At 60.2% G+C, this 19,298-nt stretch overlaps 4 long non-coding RNA genes across 4 annotated transcripts; all 4 read right to left on the bottom strand.

Annotated features, from left to right (window-relative positions):
• Positions 1-35: 35 nt before the first annotated feature.
• Positions 36-2,712, bottom strand: LOC135330487 (uncharacterized). Its single transcript, XR_010392495.1, has 3 exons — positions 2,186-2,712; positions 1,757-1,842; positions 36-1,402 (listed from the first exon to the last, which is right to left on the bottom strand). It is a non-coding gene; the product is annotated as an uncharacterized LOC135330487 (long non-coding RNA).
• A 784-nt stretch (positions 2,713-3,496) lies between these two features.
• Positions 3,497-5,439, bottom strand: LOC135330485 (uncharacterized). Its single transcript, XR_010392493.1, has 3 exons — positions 4,913-5,439; positions 4,484-4,569; positions 3,497-4,129 (listed from the first exon to the last, which is right to left on the bottom strand). It is a non-coding gene; the product is annotated as an uncharacterized LOC135330485 (long non-coding RNA).
• A 50-nt stretch (positions 5,440-5,489) lies between these two features.
• On the bottom strand, positions 5,490-8,166 carry LOC135330484 (uncharacterized). The gene is made up of 3 exons (XR_010392492.1): positions 7,640-8,166; positions 7,211-7,296; positions 5,490-6,856 (listed from the first exon to the last, which is right to left on the bottom strand). It is a non-coding gene; the product is annotated as an uncharacterized LOC135330484 (long non-coding RNA).
• A 50-nt stretch (positions 8,167-8,216) lies between these two features.
• On the bottom strand, positions 8,217-10,322 carry LOC135330486 (uncharacterized). Its single transcript, XR_010392494.1, has 3 exons — positions 10,229-10,322; positions 9,937-10,022; positions 8,217-9,583 (listed from the first exon to the last, which is right to left on the bottom strand). It is a non-coding gene; the product is annotated as an uncharacterized LOC135330486 (long non-coding RNA).
• Between the last annotated feature and the right edge of the window lie 8,976 nt (positions 10,323-19,298).

The raw sequence follows: 19,298 nt of genomic DNA, 5'->3' as shown, positions 1-19,298 counted from the left end.
GGGGCCCCGCACACCCGCCTCCTTACAGGCGGGCGCTCCCAGCACCTCCCGCACAGCGCAGGGGACGTGCGCGGCCCTGCTTACAGGGCGCTGCCCCCAGCGCTGGCACTAGCCCCGAGCCCCACGGGGCAGGAGGCTCTGGCCTAGGCCCGGCCTACGGGCTGGCCAGCCCGGCTGCAGCACAACAGCACGTCTGCAGGAGCCCAGGGGGCACCTCGAGCCCGGCTGCGGGCAGGCGGCCCCCAGAAGAAGCGGCCCGGAGGCCGCACAGCGCCCTGCGGCAGGGCACTTCCTCCGCCTGCCCCCTTAGCGGGCCGGGGAGGGGTCATTCCTGGTGGCTGGCTAAAGCAGCAGGCCGCGGGAGGGCAGGCCCCTCCGCCCTGCTTACAGGGAGGCCAAGCTGCTCCGGGCGCACAGGGCTCCACGGCTTGTGACGCACGCCCCGACTACAGGGCCGCCACGCTGGCCACGTGGCCAGCAGGACAGGCGGCCACGCGGGCACAGACCTGGGCCCCGACTACGGGCAGGTCCCCTCGCCCACACCATTACCAAGTGGCTCCGCTCTGCCCGGGGGAGGAAGGGGCAAGCCGGAACTCTCCCCCCTCCTCAAATCTGGGCCCGAGACGGGACCCCTCTGCTACTGCCCAGAGCCCTTCTTTCAGGCCTGGGAAGCCAAAGCTAATACGCTGCAGCGCTTTTTACAGAGGCCTAGAGGACAAGCTCACTCGCTAGCTCACTCACTCCCAACAGGACAGAGGACAAGAGGGAAGGGACAAGCACAGCAGACAGGAGACATGTAACACGGCTTTCCAGGAGAGAAAGGGAGCCCAGGGCAGCCAGCCAACGTCGGGGGCCCGGTCCGTACCCAGGAGCGGGAGGAGAGGCTCAGGCCTGCCCCCAGGCTGCATGGAGGCCGGAGCACTCAACATGCCAAGGGGCTTCACGGGGCGCCAAAGGGCCAATGCTGGCCCACACCCCGAGCGCGGGGGTGGCGCCGGCCAGGGGCCGGCAGGCGGAAAGCCGCGGGGGGCAAAGAGCCCGGCCCTGCTTACAGGGCGGGCCTGGGTTCCGGTGAGCTCCCTGTCCCCCCAGGGGCGGAGAAAGGGACTCGCAGCCTCCTTACAGGCTCGTCCCTCTCTCCAGGCAGCCAAGGAGCAACATGGCAAAAGGCCAACAACAGCAAAGACCCGAGCCCTGCTTACAGGGAGGTCGCCCAGCGCAAAGGGAGCAAGGGCACCAAAGGTGCCAGCCATGCTCTTACGTGACCACAGCCCTGCTGCCAGGGCGGTCCCTTTGCCCAGAGTGCCTTTCTCCTCCCTCCTCTTCTCTCTTCCTCATCCTCTCTTCAGGCTCACTCTTGACCCGCCGCTCCTCACGACTCCTCTTCTTGCTTCTCCGTGAGCTGCGGGAAAGCAAAGCAGACACGCTTAGCACTGGCCAGGGCCACCTCTGCCTGCCCGAAGGACAGAGGCGCAGGGGGAGCTCCCCACGGCTCGACCCAACAGGCCCCTCCCTTGCCCCGACACCCAACCCTCCCCCCTACCCCCCTCACCCCCCCAGCTAAAACATCGCAGATGAGCTCCTCTCGCCAAAGTGACACTCACTCGGCCACTCGCCACACTGCCCTTGGGCGGCAGCTCCTCCCAAACGCCCACAAGGTCCCCCAGCGCAAAGGGAGCAAGGGCACCAAAGCTGACAGGCATGCTCCTGCGCGAGCACCACCCTGCTTCCACGACCGTCCTTGTGCCTAGAGTACCTTTCTCTTCCATCTTCCTCATCCTCTCTTCAGGCTCACTCTTGACTCGCCGCTCCTCACGACTCCTCTTCTTGCTTCTCCGTGAGCTGCGGGAAAGCAAAGCAGACGCACTTAGCACTGGCCAGGGCCACCTCTGCCTGCCCGAAGGACAGAGGCGCAGGGGGAGCTCCCCAAAGCTCCACCCAACAGGCCCCTCCCTTGCCTGGACACCCAAGCCTAAGCCTACGCCTAACCCCCCTACCCCCCGCCACCGCCCCAGCTAAAACGTGGCAGATGAGCTCCTCTCGCCAAAGTGACACTCACTCGGCCACTCGCCCCACTGCCCTCGGGCAGCAGCTCCTCCCAAACGCCCGGCAGGCCCCTCCCTTCGCAAAGATGCTGCGCCCGAGCCCCCAACACCTCCCGGGCCAAAGGCCTTGCTCAACTCACCAGCAGCCGCTGCCCACTGCACGGCCTCCAGCTGACGAGGTGTCCAGCGGTCTTGATTGAAGCTGCAGCGGGGGTCAGAGGCGGGCACTCTGGGCAAATGGAGCTGGGCATGGAGAGCGGTGGCCCAGGAGGCTTCAGCCCTGCTTACAGGGGGCCGGGGCCACTGCCCCAACTGCCTAAGGCCAGGGGCCCCAGGGCACAGGCCAGTCCCCGAGCTACAGGGCAGCCCGGGGCCCCGCGGCGGAGGGAGGCTCCTTCTCTCCCATGCAGGGGCACTCTGACCTGGGCCCCGCTAACGGGGCGGTCGCCCCAAACCGGCTGCCAGCTGAGCACGCGGGCTCCAGGCCCGCGCCCCGACTACAGGGAGGGCCACGACACCCAGGCAGACAGAGAGCTCAGCCTTCCCCCAGGGCCACAGGAATGACTCGCAGCAGCCAGGCAGGGAGCACGCCGGCCAAAGGCCGGGGGCCGGCACCCTCGCCCTGACTACAGGGAGGGCCCGCCCCGCCCCACAGCCCCGGACCCCGCGCCTCTCAAAGGCGGGGGCCCCGCACACCCGCCTCCTTACAGGCGGGCGCTCCCAGCACCTCCCGCACAGCGCAGGGGACGTGCGCGGCCCTGCTTACAGGGCGCTGCCCCCAGCGCTGGCACTAGCCCCGAGCCCCACGGGGCAGGAGGCTCTGGCCTAGGCCCGGCCTACGGGCTGGCCAGCCCGGCTGCAGCACAACAGCACGTCTGCAGGAGCCCAGGGGGCACCTCGAGCCCGGCTGCGGGCAGGCGGCCCCCAGAAGAAGCGGCCCGGAGGCCGCACAGCGCCCTGCGGCAGGGCACTTCCTCCGCCTGCCCCCTTAGCGGGCCGGGGAGGGGTCATTCCTGGTGGCTGGCTAAAGCAGCAGGCCGCGGGAGGGCAGGCCCCTCCGCCCTGCTTACAGGGAGGCCAAGCTGCTCCGGGCGCACAGGGCTCCACGGCTTGTGACGCACGCCCCGACTACAGGGCCGCCACGCTGGCCACGTGGCCAGCAGGACAGGCGGCCACGCGGGCACAGACCTGGGCCCCGACTACGGGCAGGTCCCCTCGCCCACACCATTACCAAGTGGCTCCGCTCTGCCCGGGGGAGGAAGGGGCAAGCCGGAACTCTCCCCCCTCCTCAAATCTGGGCCCGAGACGGGACCCCTCTGCTACTGCCCAGAGCCCTTCTTTCAGGCCTGGGAAGCCAAAGCTAATACGCTGCAGCGCTTTTTACAGAGGCCTAGAGGACAAGCTCACTCGCTAGCTCACTCACTCCCAACAGGACAGAGAACAAGAGGGAAGGGACAAGCACAGCAGACAGGAGACATGTAACACGGCTTTCCAGGAGAGAAAGGGAGCCCAGGGCAGCCAGCCAACGTCGGGGGCCCGGTCCGTACCCAGGAGCGGGAGGAGAGGCTCAGGCCTGCCCCCAGGCTGCATGGAGGCCGGAGCACTCAACATGCCAAGGGGCTTCACGGGGCGCCAAAGGGCCAATGCTGGCCCACACCCCGAGCGCGGGGGTGGCGCCGGCCAGGGGCCGGCAGGCGGAAAGCCGCGGGGGGCAAAGAGCCCGGCCCTGCTTACAGGGCGGGCCTGGGTTCCGGTGAGCTCCCTGTCCCCCCAGGGGCGGAGAAAGGGACTCGCAGCCTCCTTACAGGCTCGTCCCTCTCTCCAGGCAGCCAAGGAGCAACATGGCAAAAGGCCAACAACAGCAAAGACCCGAGCCCTGCTTACAGGGAGGTCGCCCAGCGCAAAGGGAGCAAGGGCACCAAAGGTGCCAGCCATGCTCTTACGTGACCACAGCCCTGCTGCCAGGGCGGTCCCTTTGCCCAGAGTGCCTTTCTCCTCCCTCCTCTTCTCTCTTCCTCATCCTCTCTTCAGGCTCACTCTTGACCCGCCGCTCCTCACGACTCCTCTTCTTGCTTCTCCGTGAGCTGCGGGAAAGCAAAGCAGACGCGCTTAGCACTGGCCAGGGCCACCTCTGCCTGCCCGAAGGACAGAGGCGCAGGGGGAGCTCCCCACGGCTCGACCCAACAGGCCCCTCCCTTGCCCCGACACCCAACCCTCCCCCCTACCCCCCTCACCCCCCCAGCTAAAACATCGCAGATGAGCTCCTCTCGCCAAAGTGACACTCACTCGGCCACTCGCCACACTGCCCTTGGGCGGCAGCTCCTCCCAAACGCCCACAAGGTCCCCCAGCGCAAAGGGAGCAAGGGCACCAAAGCTGACAGGCATGCTCCTGCGCGAGCACCACCCTGCTTCCACGACCGTCCTTGTGCCTAGAGTACCTTTCTCTTCCATCTTCCTCATCCTCTCTTCAGGCTCACTCTTGACTCGCCGCTCCTCACGACTCCTCTTCTTGCTTCTCCGTGAGCTGCGGGAAAGCAAAGCAGACGCAGTTAGCACTGGCCAGGGCCACCTCTGCCTGCCCGAAGGACAGAGGCGCAGGGGGAGCTCCCCAAAGCTCCACCCAACAGGCCCCTCCCTTGCCTGGACACCCAAGCCTAAGCCTACGCCTAACCCCCCTACCCCCCGCCACCGCCCCAGCTAAAACGTGGCAGATGAGCTCCTCTCGCCAAAGTGACACTCACTCGGCCACTCGCCCCACTGCCCTCGGGCAGCAGCTCCTCCCAAACGCCCGGCAGGCCCCTCCCTTCGCAAAGATGCTGCGCCCGAGCCCCCAACACCTCCCGGGCCAAAGGCCTTGCTCAACTCACCAGCAGCCGCTGCCCACTGCACGGCCTCCAGCTGACGAGGTGTCCAGCGGTCTTGATTGAAGCTGCAGCGGGGGTCAGAGGCGGGCACTCTGGGCAAATGGAGCTGGGCATGGAGAGCGGTGGCCCAGGAGGCTTCAGCCCTGCTTACAGGGGGCCGGGGCCACTGCCCCAACTGCCTAAGGCCAGGGGCCCCAGGGCACAGGCCAGTCCCCGAGCTACAGGGCAGCCCGGGGCCCCGCGGCGGAGGGAGGCTCCTTCTCTCCCATGCAGGGGCACTCTGACCTGGGCCCCGCTAACGGGGCGGTCGCCCCAAACCGGCTGCCAGCTGAGCACGCGGGCTCCAGGCCCGCGCCCCGACTACAGGGAGGGCCACGACACCCAGGCAGACAGAGAGCTCAGCCTTCCCCCAGGGCCACAGGAATGACTCGCAGCAGCCAGGCAGGGAGCACGCCGGCCAAAGGCCGGGGGCCGGCACCCTCGCCCTGACTACAGGGAGGGCCCGCCCCGCCCCACAGCCCCGGACCCCGCGCCTCTCAAAGGCGGGGGCCCCGCACACCCGCCTCCTTACAGGCGGGCGCTCCCAGCACCTCCCGCACAGCGCAGGGGACGTGCGCGGCCCTGCTTACAGGGCGCTGCCCCCAGCGCTGGCACTAGCCCCGAGCCCCACGGGGCAGGAGGCTCTGGCCTAGGCCCGGCCTACGGGCTGGCCAGCCCGGCTGCAGCACAACAGCACGTCTGCAGGAGCCCAGGGGGCACCTCGAGCCCGGCTGCGGGCAGGCGGCCCCCAGAAGAAGCGGCCCGGAGGCCGCACAGCGCCCTGCGGCAGGGCACTTCCTCCGCCTGCCCCCTTAGCGGGCCGGGGAGGGGTCATTCCTGGTGGCTGGCTAAAGCAGCAGGCCGCGGGAGGGCAGGCCCCTCCGCCCTGCTTACAGGGAGGCCAAGCTGCTCCGGGCGCACAGGGCTCCACGGCTTGTGACGCACGCCCCGACTACAGGGCCGCCACGCTGGCCACGTGGCCAGCAGGACAGGCGGCCACGCGGGCACAGACCTGGGCCCCGACTACGGGCAGGTCCCCTCGCCCACACCATTACCAAGTGGCTCCGCTCTGCCCGGGGGAGGAAGGGGCAAGCCGGAACTCTCCCCCCTCCTCAAATCTGGGCCCGAGACGGGACCCCTCTGCTACTGCCCAGAGCCCTTCTTTCAGGCCTGGGAAGCCAAAGCTAATACGCTGCAGCGCTTTTTACAGAGGCCTAGAGGACAAGCTCACTCGCTAGCTCACTCACTCCCAACAGGACAGAGGACAAGAGGGAAGGGACAAGCACAGCAGACAGGAGACATGTAACACGGCTTTCCAGGAGAGAAAGGGAGCCCAGGGCAGCCAGCCAACGTCGGGGGCCCGGTCCGTACCCAGGAGCGGGAGGAGAGGCTCAGGCCTGCCCCCAGGCTGCATGGAGGCCGGAGCACTCAACATGCCAAGGGGCTTCACGGGGCGCCAAAGGGCCAATGCTGGCCCACACCCCGAGCGCGGGGGTGGCGCCGGCCAGGGGCCGGCAGGCGGAAAGCCGCGGGGGGCAAAGAGCCCGGCCCTGCTTACAGGGCGGGCCTGGGTTCCGGTGAGCTCCCTGTCCCCCCAGGGGCGGAGAAAGGGACTCGCAGCCTCCTTACAGGCTCGTCCCTCTCTCCAGGCAGCCAAGGAGCAACATGGCAAAAGGCCAACAACAGCAAAGACCCGAGCCCTGCTTACAGGGAGGTCGCCCAGCGCAAAGGGAGCAAGGGCACCAAAGGTGCCAGCCATGCTCTTACGTGACCACAGCCCTGCTGCCAGGGCGGTCCCTTTGCCCAGAGTGCCTTTCTCCTCCCTCCTCTTCTCTCTTCCTCATCCTCTCTTCAGGCTCACTCTTGACCCGCCGCTCCTCACGACTCCTCTTCTTGCTTCTCCGTGAGCTGCGGGAAAGCAAAGCAGACGCGCTTAGCACTGGCCAGGGCCACCTCTGCCTGCCCGAAGGACAGAGGCGCAGGGGGAGCTCCCCACGGCTCGACCCAACAGGCCCCTCCCTTGCCCCGACACCCAACCCTCCCCCCTACCCCCCTCACCCCCCCAGCTAAAACATCGCAGATGAGCTCCTCTCGCCAAAGTGACACTCACTCGGCCACTCGCCACACTGCCCTTGGGCGGCAGCTCCTCCCAAACGCCCACAAGGTCCCCCAGCGCAAAGGGAGCAAGGGCACCAAAGCTGACAGGCATGCTCCTGCGCGAGCACCACCCTGCTTCCACGACCGTCCTTGTGCCTAGAGTACCTTTCTCTTCCATCTTCCTCATCCTCTCTTCAGGCTCACTCTTGACTCGCCGCTCCTCACGACTCCTCTTCTTGCTTCTCCGTGAGCTGCGGGAAAGCAAAGCAGACGCAGTTAGCACTGGCCAGGGCCACCTCTGCCTGCCCGAAGGACAGAGGCGCAGGGGGAGCTCCCCAAAGCTCCACCCAACAGGCCCCTCCCTTGCCTGGACACCCAAGCCTAAGCCTACGCCTAACCCCCCTACCCCCCGCCACCGCCCCAGCTAAAACGTGGCAGATGAGCTCCTCTCGCCAAAGTGACACTCACTCGGCCACTCGCCCCACTGCCCTCGGGCAGCAGCTCCTCCCAAACGCCCGGCAGGCCCCTCCCTTCGCAAAGATGCTGCGCCCGAGCCCCCAACACCTCCCGGGCCAAAGGCCTTGCTCAACTCACCAGCAGCCGCTGCCCACTGCACGGCCTCCAGCTGACGAGGTGTCCAGCGGTCTTGATTGAAGCTGCAGCGGGGGTCAGAGGCGGGCACTCTGGGCAAATGGAGCTGGGCATGGAGAGCGGTGGCCCAGGAGGCTTCAGCCCTGCTTACAGGGGGCCGGGGCCACTGCCCCAACTGCCTAAGGCCAGGGGCCCCAGGGCACAGGCCAGTCCCCGAGCTACAGGGCAGCCCGGGGCCCCGCGGCGGAGGGAGGCTCCTTCTCTCCCATGCAGGGGCACTCTGACCTGGGCCCCGCTAACGGGGCGGTCGCCCCAAACCGGCTGCCAGCTGAGCACGCGGGCTCCAGGCCCGCGCCCCGACTACAGGGAGGGCCACGACACCCAGGCAGACAGAGAGCTCAGCCTTCCCCCAGGGCCACAGGAATGACTCGCAGCAGCCAGGCAGGGAGCACGCCGGCCAAAGGCCGGGGGCCGGCACCCTCGCCCTGACTACAGGGAGGGCCCGCCCCGCCCCACAGCCCCGGACCCCGCGCCTCTCAAAGGCGGGGGCCCCGCACACCCGCCTCCTTACAGGCGGGCGCTCCCAGCACCTCCCGCACAGCGCAGGGGACGTGCGCGGCCCTGCTTACAGGGCGCTGCCCCCAGCGCTGGCACTAGCCCCGAGCCCCACGGGGCAGGAGGCTCTGGCCTAGGCCCGGCCTACGGGCTGGCCAGCCCGGCTGCAGCACAACAGCACGTCTGCAGGAGCCCAGGGGGCACCTCGAGCCCGGCTGCGGGCAGGCGGCCCCCAGAAGAAGCGGCCCGGAGGCCGCACAGCGCCCTGCGGCAGGGCACTTCCTCCGCCTGCCCCCTTAGCGGGCCGGGGAGGGGTCATTCCTGGTGGCTGGCTAAAGCAGCAGGCCGCGGGAGGGCAGGCCCCTCCGCCCTGCTTACAGGGAGGCCAAGCTGCTCCGGGCGCACAGGGCTCCACGGCTTGTGACGCACGCCCCGACTACAGGGCCGCCACGCTGGCCACGTGGCCAGCAGGACAGGCGGCCACGCGGGCACAGACCTGGGCCCCGACTACGGGCAGGTCCCCTCGCCCACACCATTACCAAGTGGCTCCGCTCTGCCCGGGGGAGGAAGGGGCAAGCCGGAACTCTCCCCCCTCCTCAAATCTGGGCCCGAGACGGGACCCCTCTGCTACTGCCCAGAGCCCTTCTTTCAGGCCTGGGAAGCCAAAGCTAATACGCTGCAGCGCTTTTTACAGAGGCCTAGAGGACAAGCTCACTCGCTAGCTCACTCACTCCCAACAGGACAGAGGACAAGAGGGAAGGGACAAGCACAGCAGACAGGAGACATGTAACACGGCTTTCCAGGAGAGAAAGGGAGCCCAGGGCAGCCAGCCAACGTCGGGGGCCCGGTCCGTACCCAGGAGCGGGAGGAGAGGCTCAGGCCTGCCCCCAGGCTGCATGGAGGCCGGAGCACTCAACATGCCAAGGGGCTTCACGGGGCGCCAAAGGGCCAATGCTGGCCCACACCCCGAGCGCGGGGGTGGCGCCGGCCAGGGGCCGGCAGGCGGAAAGCCGCGGGGGGCAAAGAGCCCGGCCCTGCTTACAGGGCGGGCCTGGGTTCCGGTGAGCTCCCTGTCCCCCCAGGGGCGGAGAAAGGGACTCGCAGCCTCCTTACAGGCTCGTCCCTCTCTCCAGGCAGCCAAGGAGCAACATGGCAAAAGGCCAACAAAAGCAAAGACCCGAGCCCTGCTTACAGGGAGGTCGCCCAGCGCAAAGGGAGCAAGGGCACCAAAGGTGCCAGCCATGCTCTTACGTGACCACAGCCCTGCTGCCAGGGCGGTCCCTTTGCCCAGAGTGCCTTTCTCCTCCCTCCTCTTCTCTCTTCCTCATCCTCTCTTCAGGCTCACTCTTGACCCGCCGCTCCTCACGACTCCTCTTCTTGCTTCTCCGTGAGCTGCGGGAAAGCAAAGCAGACGCGCTTAGCACTGGCCAGGGCCACCTCTGCCTGCCCGAAGGACAGAGGCGCAGGGGGAGCTCCCCACGGCTCGACCCAACAGGCCCCTCCCTTGCCCCGACACCCAACCCTCCCCCTACCCCCCTCACCCCCCCAGCTAAAACATCGCAGATGAGCTCCTCTCGCCAAAGTGACACTCACTCGGCCACTCGCCACACTGCCCTTGGGCGGCAGCTCCTCCCAAACGCCCACAAGGTCCCCCAGCGCAAAGGGAGCAAGGGCACCAAAGCTGACAGGCATGCTCCTGCGCGAGCACCACCCTGCTTCCACGACAGTCCTGGTGCCTAGAGTACCTTTCTCTTCCATCTTCCTCATCCTCTCTTCAGGCTCACTCTTGACTCGCCGCTCCTCACGACTCCTCTTCTTGCTTCTCCGTGAGCTGCGGGAAAGCAAAGCACACTTAGGACCAAGAGGGGTCAGCTCCAAACTCCTACACCCAGGGAAGGACTGACTCTTCAAGCACCACTCCCGCAGCTCACAACAGGGGCGAATGTGCTGCTGGCCACTGCCTCCTCTTGCTTCTTCTCTGGCCTCCCTCCCCTACCCCATCCCCTTCAGAGCAGGAAGGCCCCTTGCTCAACTCACCAGCAGAAACTGCTTCTCGTCTGCCTTCCTCCAGGAGAGAGGGTGTCCATGACCGCTTTTTTTTGGTTTTTTTGAAGCTTTGGCTGCAGAGCTCTAAATAAAGGAAAACACCATCACTCAGCTTTTAAAATTTATCCATCCCTGTGAGGATGCCTTTTCTTTTTGTGATCATTTGGAAATCCTGCTCCATGACCCTCCCTTCATCCCTATTGCCTCTTAGTACCAGGAACAAAAAAGCATCACAGAAACCAAGACCACTCATTCAGCCTGTCCTGATAAAAGCTGCATCCTTTCTGCTGCTTCCAGAATCTTGAAACATCATATTGTCCCTCACGGGATGCCATGTTTCTTCTCTTGTCTTTCCACCCCGATGACCCCAGCTTTTCTCTTCAGAGATACCACAGACTTTCCTGCTTAAACATTTGCGCTGTCCTCAAGCACCCTCAGCTTCACCACTACTCTGTCACACCTCCTGACAGACCTACATACTGCCAAGACCACTGATGCCTGCTCAGAGGTACCTCGGTCTTTTCCCTCTAAAATCACGTCACTGTCCCCTCAGATGTACCTCAGCGAGTCCCACCAGAATGCTGCCACTGTCTCCCCCAAAGTACCTCAGATTTTGCCCTCTAAAATGCTCGCCCTGTCCCCTCAGACATACCTCAGCTTCTCCCTCCAAAATGCCCTCCATCTCACCTCTAAGGTATCTCAACTTTTCCCTCAGAAACACCGGCTCTGTCCCTTCCTTCTCAGCTACCTCAGCCTTTCCCTGCAAAAGTCCTCACTCTGCCCCCTCTGAGGTACTACAGCTTTTACCACCAGAACGCCAGCCCCACTCCCTCTGATGCACCTCGACCTCTCTCTCCAAAAGGGCCACCTTGTCTCCTATAAGCTACCCAGGTTTCCCACCAAAATCATCACCTTATTTTCTCTGAGGTACTCCAACTTTTCCCTCCAAAATACCCTCCCTCTCCCCTCCAATTTGGCTCAGCTTTTCCCTTCAATATGCTTGCCCTGTCCCCTCCTCTCAGCTTCCTCAACCTTTCCTTCCAAAAAACGGGCTCTGCCCCTTCTCAGGTACCTCAGGCTTTTCCTCCCAAATACTCGCCTTCTCCCCTCAGAAGTTATCTCAATTTTCCCTACAAAATGGCCGTCCTGTCCCATCTGAGATACCTCAGCCTTGCCCTCCAAAATGCCCAACCATTCCCCTCTAAAGTTACCTCAGATTTTCCCGCCAAATTGCTCAACCTCTCTCCTCTGAGCTACCCCAGCTCTTCCCGACAAAACACTCAGCTCCCCATCTCAATCTTACCTCAGCTTTCCTGTCAAAAAGCTCATCCTCTTCCCTCTACCTTATTTCAGTGTCTCCCCCCAAAATGCTAGTCATCTTCCTTCGATTTTACCTCAGCCTTTCCCTCCAAAATCCTCGCCCTCTCCCCTCTAAGTTACCTCAGAATTCTCTCTCCAAACTGCTCCTCCTGTCCCCTCTCGGGTTCCTCAGCTTTTCCCGCCAAAACCCTCACCCTCTCTCCTCTAAGTTACCTCAGATTTCCCCTCCAAAACGCTCGACCTCTCCTCTGAGCTACCTCAGCTTTTCCCTACAAAACCCTCACTGCCCCAATCTCAATGTCACCTCAGCTTTGCTTCCAAAATGCTCATTGTGTCCTCTCTATGTTTTATCACTATCTCCCTACAAAATACTCGCCCTGTTCCCTCGATTTTACCTCAGCTTTTCGCTCAACAATACTGGCTCTGTTGCCTCTCAGGTTCCTCAGCTCTTCCCGCCAAAACCCTCACCCTCTCTCCTCTAAGTTACCTCAGATTTCCCCTCCAAAATGCTCGCCCTCTCCTCTCTGAGCTACCTCAGCTCTTCCCTACAAAATCCTCACCTCATCACCCCAATGTAACCTCATCTTCCTTCCACAATGCTCCCATCTCCCCAAGTTACCTATTCCCTTCCAAAACACTTGCCATGTTCCCTCTATTTTACCTCAGCTTTTCCTGCTGAAATCCTTACCCTCTGCTCTCTAAGTTACCTCAGATTTTCCCTCCAAAACGCTCCTCCATTCCCCTCTCAGGTTCCTCAGCTCTTCCCGCCAAAATCCCCGCCCTCTCCCCTCTAAGTTACCTCAGATTTTACCTCAGAAACGCTCACCTTCTCCCCTCTGAGCTACCCCAGCTCTTCCCAACAAAACACTCAGCTCCCCATCTCAATCTTACCTCAGCTTTCCTGTCAAAAAGCTCATCCTCTTCCCTCTACCTTATTTCAATGTCTCCCCCCAAAATGCTAGTCATCTTCCTTCGATTTTACCTCAGCCTTTCCCTCCAACATCCTCGCCCTCTCCCCTCTAAAGTTACCTCAGAATCTTCTATCCAAACTGCTCCTCCTGTCCCCCCTCAGGATCCTCAGCTTTTCCCGCCAAAACCCTCACCCTCTCTCCTCTAAGTTACCTCAGATTTTACCTCAAAAACGCTCACCCTCTCTCCTCTGAGCTGCCTCAGCTTTTCCCTACAAAATCTTCACCTCCCCATCTCAATGTCAGCTCAACTTTGCTTCCAAAATGCTCATCATGTCCCCTCTACGTTCTATCACTATCTCCCTACAAAATATTTGCCCTGTTCCCTCGATTTTACCTCAGCTTTTCCCTCAACAATACTGGCTCTGTTGCCTCTCAGGTTCCTCAGCTTTTCCCGCCAAAACCCTCACCCTCTCTCCTCTAAGTTACCTCAGATTTTACCTCAAAAACGCTCACCCTCTCTCCTCTGAACTTTTCCCTACAAAATCCTCACTGCCCTGATCTCAATGTCAGCTCAACTTTGCTTCCAAAATGCTCATCGTGTCCCCTCTACGTTCTATCACTATCTCCCTACAAAATACTCGCCCTGTTCCCTCGATTTTACCTCAGCTTTTCCCTCAAAAGTACTGGCTCTGTTGCCTCTCAGGTTCCTCAGCTCTTCCCGCCAAAATCCTCACCCTCTCTCCTCTAAGTTACCTCAGATTTTACCTCAAAAACGCTCACCCTCTCTCCTCTGAACTTTTCCCTACAAAATCCTCACTGCCCTGATCTCAATGTCACCTCAACTTTGCTTCCAAAATGCTCATCGTGTCCCCTCTACGTTCTATCACTATCTCCCTACAAAATACTCGCCCTGTTCCCTCGATTTTACCTCAGCTTTTCCCTCAAAAGTACTGGCTCTGTTGCCTCTCAGGTTCCTCAGCTTTTCCCGCCAAAACCCTCACCCTCTCTCCTCTAAGTTACCTCAGATTTTACCTCAAAAACGCTCACCCTCTCTCCTCTGAACTTTTCCCTACAAAATCCTCACTGCCCTGATCTCAATGTCACCTCAACTTTGCTTCCAAAATGCTCATCGTGTCCCCTCTACGTTCTATCACTATCTCCCTACAAAATACTCGCCCTGTTCCCTCGATTTTACCTCAGCTTTTCCCTCAAAAGTACTGGCTCTGTTGCCTCTCAGGTTCCTCAGCTCTTCCCGCCAAAATCCTCACCCTCTCTCCTCTAAGTTACCTCAGATTTCCCCTCCAAAATGCTCTCTCTCCCCTCTGAGCTACCCCCGCTCTTCCCGCCAAAACACTCAGCTCCCCATCTCAATCTTACCTCAGCTTTCCTGTCAAAAAGCTCATCCTCTTCCCTCTACCTTATTTCAATGTCTCCCCCCAAAATGCTAGTCATCTTCCTTCGATTTTACCTCAGCCTTTCCCTCCAACATCCTCGCCCTCTCCCCTCTAAAGTTACCTCAGAATTCTCTCTCCAAACTGCTCCTCCTGTCCCCTCTCGGGTTCCTCAGCTTTTCCCGCCAAAACCCTCACCCTCTCTCCTCTAAGTTACCTCAGATTTTACCTCAAAAACGCTCACCTCTCTCCTCTGAACTTTTCCCTACAAAATCCTCACTGCCCCGATCTCAATGTCACCTCAACTTTGCTTCCAAAATGCTCATCGTGTCCCCTCTACGTTCTATCACTATCTCCCTACAAAATACTCGCCCTGTTCCCTCGATTTTACCTCAGCTTTTCCCTCAAAAGTACTGGCTCTGTTGCCTCTCAGGTTCCTCAGCTTTTCCCGCCAAAATCCTCGCCCTCTCTCCTCTAAGTTACCTCAGATTTTACCTCCAAAATGCTCACTCTCTCCCCTCTGAGCTACCCCCGCTCTTCCCGACAAAACACTCAGCTCGCCATCTCAATCTTACCTCAGCTTTCCTGTCAAAAAGCTCATCCTCTTCCCTCTACCTTATTTCAATGTCTCCCCCCAAAATGCTAGTCATCTTCCTTAGATTTTACCTCAGCCTTTCCCTCCAACATTGTCACCCTCTCCCCTCTAAAGTTACCTCAGAATTCTCTCTCCAAACTGCTCCTCCTGTCCCCTCTCGGGTTCCTCAGCTTTTCCCGCCAAAACCCTCACCCTCTCTCCTCTAAGTTACCTCAGATTTTACCTCCAAAATGTTCATCCTTTCCCCTCTAAAGTTACCTCGGATTTTCCCTACGAAATCCTCACCCTCTCCCCTCTGAGCTACCCCGATTTTCCCTACAAAACCCTCGCCTCGCCATCTCAGTGGTACCTCAGCTTTCCTACCAAAAAACTCATCGTGTCCCCTCTCCTTCATTTCTGTGTCTCCCCCCAAAATACTTGTCATGTTCCCTCAATATTACCTCAGCTTTTCCCTCAAAAATACTGGCTCTCTCCCTTCTCAGCTACTTCTGCCTTTCCCTCCAGAATGCTCCTCCTGTCCCTTGGGTGGCACCTCGGCTTTTCCCCACAAAATCCTTGCGTCGCCGTCTCAGTGCAACCTCAGCTTTCCTTCCAAAAAGCTCATCGTGTCTCCTCTACGTTATACCACTATCTCTCTCCAAAATCCTCGTCGTCTTCCTTTGATGTTACCTCAGCTTTTCCCTCAAAAATTCTGGCTCTGTCCCCCTACAGGTACCTCAGCCTTTCCCTCCATAATGCTCCTCCTGTCCACCCCGAGGGGCTTTTGCTTTACCCTTGACGACACCTGCCCTTTCCCATCTCATTTGTCCCTTGTGTTTCCTCCCAAAATGTTCACGCTGTCCCCGCCAAGATGTGTCAGGTTTCCTGGTTGCCCACCCCTAGGAGTCTCCTCAGTGTCCCCCTGCCATGCCCCGCAATGCCCGCGCAAGCCCCCGACCCTCACTTCAGCCCGTGTCACTGTGCGCTGGCCAGCGCAGCGCAGCGCGCCTCCCGCCGCCGCCCCTCCCTGACTGGAACTGCGCCACAGCCGGCGCGAGCCCGCCTTAAATAGGGGCCGGTCGCGCGCCGGCCGCGGCGGGAAAAGCCGCGCGCCCGCACCGCGAAGCAGCTGCGCGGCGCGCGACGACCGTTGGCGATGGCCACGCGCCGACCGCTGGCTGCGCCCAGAGCCCCGCGGCACGCGCCCCCTCCCCCCTCAGAGAGCCCCGCGGCACGCGCACCCCCCCGCCCCGAGAGCCCCGCGGCACGCGCACCCCCCCCTCAGGGACACCTCAGCTCTTCTACTTCAGCTAGATCCATGAGAATAAGCAAAAAATAGAGAGTAAATGGTTTTATTTTTAAATCACACTTGGTGTTTCAATAAAGATATGAAAAGAAATTGCAGAAAACATCATGCGCAACCCTCAGATCATGTCAGCTGAGGTAGTGCTGATGCAGCCCATCATTTTTACAGCTTATTAGCAGCTCGCTCTAATAAGAATACAGCATGTTTGATATTTCCCTTCCCATGGGATTATAACTGTGTCGGTTGTTAAAACATGTCAACACCTACGTCAAGAGCTGGAATTTCCCAAAGATAGATTTAATACCATTCAGTTAAGGGTGAGCCTGTGACAAGTAGTGGGTATTACCTCTGGCAGGAGCAGGTTTCATGCAATGGTGCAAGGCACAGAGCTAGTAACTCTCCAGGAGCTATTTGTGGTGCTGAATTAATACCATGTGCCTCTTCTGCTGAGAAACACAAAGACTCCCTCTGCACCAGCACTCAGATACCAGTAAGACTCTGGTAATGCTACTGTTTTGCCAAAATAAATGGAAAAAATGCAGAGCATTCACGTTCACAAGCCTCATTGGGACTGACAGGCCTTCCTCAGCTTCAAGTCTTCTACTCAGAAATCAGATACACGTCTGCCTTGAGAGAAAGCGTTTTCTGCATTGAATGCTCATGAGCTAGGCAGTTTATTTCTGATAAAGGAGGCACACCTTCCAGCCAAATGACACTGCAATAGTCATCTGTGAAGGATGACTAGGCAGGTGATGCAAGAGAGCAGGAAGCTCTGCCTGCTTCCCTCAGCTTTGCACAGGGATCCCTCTTGACCTTTCTGCAAATACTCTCTACCTGCTAGCTGGTGCTGGTGAAGCAATTAAGGAAGGAGCACAGTCTGGACTGGGATTAGGGAGTGCAAGAGGAAATGGGACTGGCATTTCAGCCCTTGATGGGGGTTTCAGTTGCTAAATCCAGAGTGTAATATTGGCTGCTGGGGGCTGTCACTGTTACAGAGAAAGGAGATGCTGGCGATGGATAGCCTGGACTTGTAACTGTTTCTCTTTCTTCTTCACCTGCATAGCACTGAACCTCTGTGACAACAGCATTTCAGGAGCCTGCAGAGCTGGGGTTTTGTAACTAGGTGCTTAGCAGCCCCCCTGCGCTAACAAGTACAAATACCACCCACTCACACACCGTAACCAGGGGGAGTCCTGTGCGATGCTGGCTTCGTTTCCATGCAACACTTGAGCTTGCACTTCCCTTGTAGTGGACAATTTTTGGCACTTCCACAGCCAGAAGTTCAAAGCCACCTTTCACCCAGAACCAGAATTAGAGCATAGCCAGCAAGGATTCCCCTCCTGCTCCCCCACTGAATAGTCTGCCTCTTTGAAATGCTGCTCGCTTCCCCCCAACCCAGGTCCTCTCATCCCACAGAAACCAAGGAAGATTTTACTAATGAGCTTTACCAGTGGGCTTCTCTCTTTGCCGGAGCGATGCACTGGTTCAAGGCAGCTATACCAAGACCATGAAAGACGGCTGCACTGCTCCCCCCAGAGCAGCCCTTCTCCTTCCCAGTTCCTGCCGAGCGTGTTTCCCTGCCGGATGCCTTCTGAGAGCACGGAGAGGTACCTGCTGGACGAGGGGAGGGAATATGCTATTAAAGCAAAAGAAACAAGCCAGGGAGACCAATTCAGGGCATTACCACCTGGGGGTCTCCCACCCGCGGCACCAGCGGCATCGTCCGAGAGCTTGGCCGTGCTGCGGGGGCCAGAGCCGCCTCCCTGCCCGACCCGAGCCTCCCCGTGCGGGGAGCCGAGCCGAGCCCGCCACGGCCCGGAGGCGGCTGCCGCTTCGCCGTTCATCTTTCGGGCGCGGCGGTAACCCCTTGGGGGGACCCGCTCCCGGTCCGGGCGCCGGGGCCGGGAGGCAGAGCCGAGCCGGGCCGGGCCGGGCCGGGCCGGGCCAAGCGCCTCCGCGGGCTCCCACCTCCGCCGGCTCCGACCCGGACGCCGCCGCCCCGCCCCCAGGACGCCCCCACGGCGGCAAAGCCCCGCCCCCGCGTCCCGCCCCGCCCCCGGGAGGCCAAGCCCCCGCCCTAGCCCCGCCCCCAGGAGGCACAGCCCCGCCCCCCGCGGCACTGCTCCGAGCCCCTCCCCCTTCGCGTGACGAAGCCCCGCCCCCGGGCTCGGCTCCGGTGGCAGCGCCCCGCCTTCAGGTCCCGCCCAGGGCCCCGCCCCCGAGGGGAAGCCCCGCCCCTGTCCCCGCCCCCAGCCGGCCAAGCCCCGCCCCCGGGCGCCGCTGTTGGTCCCTCCGCAGCAGCGCTGCGGCACCGCCGCGCTGCCGCCAGGAGCCCGTGCCTTTTTCTGCCTTTTTCTGCCTTTTTCTGCCTTTTTCTGCTTGTGTCTTTACCTGTTTGTTTCCAGTAACGTCACGTTGTTCCTATGCTTTTGTCAGCTGTCAGTACTGGGGAGAAGAGCCTCTAAAACTGGCAGCTGGGCTTGTCTCACCTCCTGGTGTCCCCGCCTGGCCCAGGACAATGAGAGGGGTTTGGATCAAACCAGCTGTTTCATTAGAAGGACAGCTTTGATGTGGAAACTTCTGGGGAGGGTTTTTGGTGTCACTTGGGTGAGTAAATTGACATCTGTTGCAATGCTGAAGAGGGACCTTACCAACAGCAATCACTGCACTATGGACGGCACCGCCTAGCTCGGGCGCAGTAACCATCGTGCCTTCTTCCGTGGGAGTCTTGCGTGCAATGTGCTCATTTCAAACCATTTCCTTTTCATACTTGTGGTTACAGAGCGGACAGTAATTATCAGCTGTGCTGTTGTCCGCAAAGGAAGCTCTCAAAGAGAAGCGGGTGCTGAAAGGCATGTTCTGCTTTTTGTTCAGTACATTCATCTGCCAGGCCAAAATTAAAACAGGTGCAAGGAAGGAAAGAGCCTGAGCTTGTTCAATTAGCCATGTTTTACATAAAGCAGGAGCAGCTCAGAAAGGCGACAAGGTCATGATGGTTGAGTTAATCTTCTTTCCAAGACACAAATGAAACCTGTGTTTAAGGTTTGTCTTCCTAGGGGAATGGTGGTGAAATGGTGCAGTAGTGAAACTTGGAGTCAAGAAAGATTTTGCTGCCACCTTATGTTTGCAAACAACAAAATACTCTCAGTAGAAAAGATAATCCTCAGCACAAAAGATAATCCTCAGATTTGACGATGGAGGAATTAAGGTTTATTGACATTTTTTCTGAAGAATTCAAAGGCCATCCTGGAGTTAGCTTACTAAGTTTAAGGTTACTAACAGCATCATCTGAATTAGACTTATGCTAAGCCTCTAACTAAGCTTTCCCAAAAGCTGCTTGTTATTGGTAACAAAGCTCTTTGGGCTCTTTTAATAGAGAAAATTTTGTGAAAATCATACCTTCCGAGGACCAGTGAGGACCATATCACACTGTTTTTGGGAAGCCCACAAGAAGGTGGGAATTCCAGCCTTTTCTGTACTATAAACCTCTTGGTAAAACACAGGTCCTTTAGACACAGGCATATCCACTCTGCTTTGTCACCTTAGAGGCCAAGCAGGA

Source organism: Dromaius novaehollandiae, chromosome 21 (genome assembly GCF_036370855.1).
Source record: "Dromaius novaehollandiae isolate bDroNov1 chromosome 21, bDroNov1.hap1, whole genome shotgun sequence".
Taxonomy (NCBI): Eukaryota; Metazoa; Chordata; class Aves; order Casuariiformes; family Dromaiidae; genus Dromaius; species Dromaius novaehollandiae.
The sequence above is the reverse complement of the archived record's forward strand: the minus strand, read 5'-3'. Positions and strand labels throughout refer to the sequence as shown.